The sequence below is a fragment of the Mandrillus leucophaeus genome, unplaced genomic scaffold (assembly GCF_000951045.1).
Source record: "Mandrillus leucophaeus isolate KB7577 unplaced genomic scaffold, Mleu.le_1.0 Scaffold86, whole genome shotgun sequence".
Classification (NCBI taxonomy): domain Eukaryota; kingdom Metazoa; phylum Chordata; class Mammalia; order Primates; family Cercopithecidae; genus Mandrillus; species Mandrillus leucophaeus.
In genome coordinates this window covers 4,467,370-4,472,196 of record NW_012109363.1, presented here as the reverse complement: position 1 = coordinate 4,472,196, position 4,827 = coordinate 4,467,370, and the positions used below count along the sequence as shown (strand labels likewise).

The 4,827-nt window shown below is 41.0% G+C and overlaps 1 pseudogene; it reads left to right on the top strand.

Moving 5' to 3' along the window:
• Positions 1 to 704: 704 nt before the first annotated feature.
• LOC105531057 overlaps positions 705 to 4,827 on the top strand; it is an 18,320-nt pseudogene continuing 14,197 nt past the window's right edge.

Below are 4,827 nucleotides of genomic sequence, written 5' to 3'. Positions count from 1 at the left end.
AAAAAAGGATGCTGTTTCAGGAGTGACTTGGAAGGTGCAGGAGAAACACCAACACCTCAGGATCTTGGATAAATGCAGACTCTTTGGAGTGTGTTGAGGGTTTTGATGGAGACATTTTGTAAAAGGAGCTGCAATGCACTGTTTTAGTTCCCCCTCAAGTCCTCCATGCTGCATTTCAGAACTCCCAGCTGAGCTCTTCACCTGCCCTGGTCACTTGCTTTTCCTTCTTCCGTGGGAGAAAGATCGTATTCCACTTGAGTTATACCAACCAGATTTCCTGAGCTAAGACCACCAAGGACGTAGTTGTGATAAAAAGTGAGGAGCCTAGGGTGAGGGTGCCTTTATAAATGGCCACTAGTCAGACCAAGAGTTGCAGTGCTTTCAAAATCATCATATAGGCTGGATGCAGTGGCTCACACCTGTAATCCCAGCTCTTTGGGAAGCCAAGGCAGGAGAATCACCTGAGCCCAAGTAGTGATACCTTGTCTCTACAAAAAAATCAGAAAATTAGCTGGGCATGGTGGCCTGTACCTGGGGTCCCAGCTACCCAGAAGGCTGTGGTGGGAGGATTATTCAAGCCTGAAAGGTAGAGGCTGCAGTGAGCTGTGATCATGCCACTGCACTCCAGCCTGGGTGACAGAGTGAGACTGTCTCAAAAAAAAAAAAAAAAAAAAAAAAAAGCACCATGTTGCTCTAAGTTAGCGATGTGTCTGGAAGTCACTCGGCTGGACACGTCTTCTAAAGGGTAAAGTTCTGGCACTGGGAGAGAAATAAAAAAGGACCCCTTCCCCCGAGAATGGTGACTTGGAGCCGTGATACAAGAAGTATCTAACTAAAATAGTGCCATGTCCTGGATTTCCTAGGCAATGTCCTGTGACTTCTTAGCAATCTCTATGACTGATGGCGACATCAATTTCGTAATGGATGGCCACGACAGGAGCAGGTGGGAGAGCTAGCCTCTGCAACCCTGGGACAGGGTCTAGATTTCTCAGAGCTGTCCTTCTGTATGGACATTGCTTTGCTTCCTGGGTCAGCTGCAGGTGGGAAGGATGGCAAAACATTCTTCCATGTTGAAAGTCTTTCAGGACAGAGCTGTGTCTGATAATTTAGTATTTGGGCCGTCAGGGACATAAGGGATATTCCTGAAGTTTTGCTGGCTGGTTAAAGCTTTTTAAACTAATACATGCAAAATGAAAATATGCCCCTTCCTACCTTCACCAAGAAAAAAAGTAGGACTCCATTCCCTTTCCCACAAATTTAGTGGCTTAAAACAACATACATTTATTGTCTTAAAATATTATTATTATTATTAACTTTTAAAGATGGGTGCTCTGTCACTCGGGCTGGAGTACAGTGGTGCAATCATGGCTTACTGCAACCTTGAACTCCTGAGTTCAGGCAATCCTCCTGCTTCAGCTGCTCACGTTGCTGGGATTTAGGCATGAGCTGACATGCCATGCAAATTTGTTATCTTGAAGTTGTGGAGGTCAGGTGTCCAAAATGAGTCTTTAGGGATAAAATTAAAATGTTGGCAAAGCTTTGTTTTTTCTGGAGTCTCTATGGGAGAATCATTTTCGTACCTTTTCCAGCTTCTAGAAGTTACCCAAATTCCTTGGCTCATCGCCTCGTCCTTCATCTTCAAAGTGCATCGCTTCAACTTGCTTCCATAGTTACATCTCCTCTCTGACTCTCATGTTCCTGCCTCCCTCTTGTAAGGACCCTTGTAATTGCATTGAGCCCATCCAGACTCTAGGATAATCTCCCCATCTTACAATCCTTAGCCTAATCATATCCACAAAATCTCTTTTGCTATGTAAGGTGACATATTTACAGGTTCCTAGGACTAGGACATGGACATCTTAGGAACCATTATTCTGTCTACCATACTTGGTAACATAATAATAGAAGCACAGATATATAAAGTAAAAAGTGCAATCACCCCCAATAATTTCAACTGCTTCTGTTATCTAGTTCTTCTGCTTATTTGACACAAAATGCTACATAACTTGCTTCTGTATCTCTATTTCTTGATTCATCAACTTAAAAAGTATATATTGACTCTCTGTGACAGAAACAACCAATGGGAAAAGGACTCCCTATTCAATGAATGGTGCTGGGGTAACTGGCCATATTCAGAAGATTGAAACTGGACCCCTTCCTTACACCATATACAAAAATCAACTCAAGATGGATTAAAGACTTAAATGTAAACCCTGTAAACCCTGGAAGAAAACCTAGGAAATACCATTCTGGTCATAAGCCCCGGCCAAGATTTCATGACAAAGATGCCAAAAGCAACTGCAACAAAACCAAAAATTGACAAGTGGGACCTAATTAAACTAAAGACCTTCTGCACAGCAAAAGAAACTATCATCAGAGTAAACAGACAACCTACAGAATGGGAGAATATATTTGCAAACCATGGCATCTGACAAAGGTCTAATATCCAGAATCTGTAAGGAACTTAAACAAATCAAGCAAAAAACAAAAACAAAAACAAAAAACCGTTAAAAAGTGGGCAAAGGACATGAACACTTTTCAAAAGAAGCTATACACACAGCCAATGGGCATATGAAAAAATGCTCAACATCACTAATCATTAGAAAAATGCAAATCAAAACCACAGTGAAATACTATCTCACACCAGTCAGATTAGCTATTAATAAAAAGTCAAAAAACAATAGATGCGGCCAGATGCAGTGGCTCATGCCTGTAATCCCATTACTTTGGGAGGTGAAGGCAGGCGGATCACCTGATGTCCGGAGTTCAAGACCAGCCTGGCCAACATGGTGAAACCCCATCTCTGCTAAAAATACAGAAGTTAGCCAGGCGTGGTGGTGCATGCCTGTAATCCCAGCTACTTGGGAGGTTGAGGCATGAAAATCACTTGATCCTGGGAGGTAGAGGTTGTAGTGAGTCAAGATCGTGCCACTGCACTCCAGCCTGGACAACACAGTGAGATTCTATCTAAAACAACAACAACAACAACAACAACAACAACAACAACAACGACAGAGGCTGGTGAGGTTGCACAGAAAAGGGAACACTTACACTCTGCTAGTGGGAATGTAAATTACTTCAGTCACTGTGGAAAGCAGTTTGGCAATTTCTCAGACAACTTAAAACAGAACTACCATTGGACCCAGCAATCATATTATTATGTGTATACCCAAAGGAATATAAATCATTGTACCACAAGAAGACACATACACACATATGTTCATTGCGTTCAATAGCAAAGAGATAGAATCAATCTAAATGCCTATCAACAATAGATTGGATAAAGAAAATGTGGCATATATACACCATGGGATACTACACAGCCATAAAAAATTAGTTCATGTCCTTTGCAACAGCACAGATGCAGCTGGAGGCCATTGTTCTAAGTGAACTAACATAGGAACAGAAAACCAAATACTGCAGGTTCTCGCTTGTAAGTGAGAGCTAAACACTGAATACACGTGAGTACGAAGAAGGGAACAACAGATACCAGAGCGTACTAGAGGGTGGAGGATGGGAGGAGGGTAAAGATTGAAAAACTAATTACTGGGTGACAAAGTAATCTGTGCACTAAACCTCTGTGATATGCAATTTACCTATATGACAAACTTCTACATGTACCTCTGAACCTAAAATGAAAGTTTGAAAAGTATCTATTGAATCTCTGAATTTAACACACCTGCCTCCCTTCTCTTGCCCCTTGACACTTCCTTACTTCTTTAATTTCGTTATAGTTTAAACAACTTTTTTTTTTTTTTAGACAGAGTTTCATTCTTGTTGTCCAGGCTGTAGTGCAGTGGCATGATCTCGGCTCACCACAACCTCCTCCTCCTGGGTTCAAGCGATTCTCCTGCCTCAGCCTCCTGAGTAGCTGGGATTACAGGCATGCGCCACCAAGCCTGGCTAATTTTGTACTTTCAGTATAGATGGGGTTTCGCCATGTTGGTCAGGCTGGTCTCGAACTCCTGACCTCGTGATCCGCCCACTTCGGCCTCCCAAAGTGCTAGGATTACAGGCGTGAGCCACCGTGCCTGGCTTAAATAACTCTTTTTTCCGTTTTTTAATGTGTAGAATAGAGATGGCATCTCACTATGTTGCCGAGGCTGGTCTCAAACTCCTGGTCTCAAGTGATCCTCCCACCTCAACCTCCTAAAGTGCTGGGATGATAGGTGTGAACCACCACACCCAGCTTTATATAACTTTTGACACTGACTTTCAGCACTCTTTATTGATTACTCTCATGTAAGATGTGAAAATTATTGTACCTGTACTTTCCTCCATTTTCCCTCTGACTCCTCTATGCTTGGCTTCTGTCAGTGATATCACTAGTTGCACATTGTTAAGGATTATTTTTCTGTAATTATAATTAAAACTTTCATGTGCTTTGTGTATAGATTTATTCTAAAACTGAACATTAATCAGTGGGACTTTCAATATAATGATGATGAAGATATTAACTACTGAAGAATCAAGTGAGGTGTTAGACCTATAGAAAAGAAAATACAATCCTACATCATTGAAACTGTACTGCTTGGGAAAAAAAAGATCGTAAGCATCAAAATCAAGTGGAATCTTTTTCCCGTTGGGCAATTACTCATTATCAGTCTACATTTTAATTTGCCTTATACAGACCCATGACTTTCTTGGATAGCCTTTTTTTTTTTTTTTTTTTTTGTTTTTTATTTTTTTACTTTTATTTTTTTGGACTGTCATGTTCAAGGAAGAGATTAATAAAATCTTAGTGTCCTATTCAAACCGTATGTTTTGTAAATGCCACTTAAAAAGAAAGTTATTCATGTTAGATTCGTGTTCATTCTTGGATTCCAT